A 384-nucleotide genomic window follows, 5' to 3' on the forward strand; every position below is an offset into this window, starting at 1 on the left:
CACACCCGGGGGGGGGGGGGGGCATGTGCCCCCACTATGCATTGCCTGTGGTTGTAACAAAAGCTGTTCATTTCACTCCCTGCCCCCGTCAGCACCTGGAGCAGTTGCCCTATCACCCCACTTTAGTCACAATACTGCATACCAGTAACTGGAAATGAATAAAAACATAGGCATGGAAGCAAACTCTTGGTCATAGGGTGTATCCCTGTAGCACAAGGTAGTACCCTGCTGAAAAGGGTACTACCTTCTACGACCAGGTGACCTATCACCTGGACAAGGGAGAAGAGATTGATGTCATATATCTTGACTTCAAAAAAGCCTTTGACCTGGTTTCCCATAATCACCTCTTAGAGAAACTGGCCAATTGTCGCCTTGGGTCCTCCA

General features: G+C 49.5%; 1 protein-coding gene across 13 annotated transcripts in view; it reads left to right on the forward strand.

The window, feature by feature from the left end:
• The window catches only part of FGD4 (FYVE, RhoGEF and PH domain containing 4), a 146,060-nt gene that overhangs the window by 128,398 nt on the left and 17,278 nt on the right, over nt 1–384 (forward strand). The window lies entirely within an intron of this gene.

This window comes from Alligator sinensis, unplaced genomic scaffold (genome assembly GCF_000455745.1).
Source record: "Alligator sinensis unplaced genomic scaffold, ASM45574v1 scaffold957_1, whole genome shotgun sequence".
Lineage (NCBI taxonomy): Eukaryota > Metazoa > Chordata > Crocodylia > Alligatoridae > Alligator > Alligator sinensis.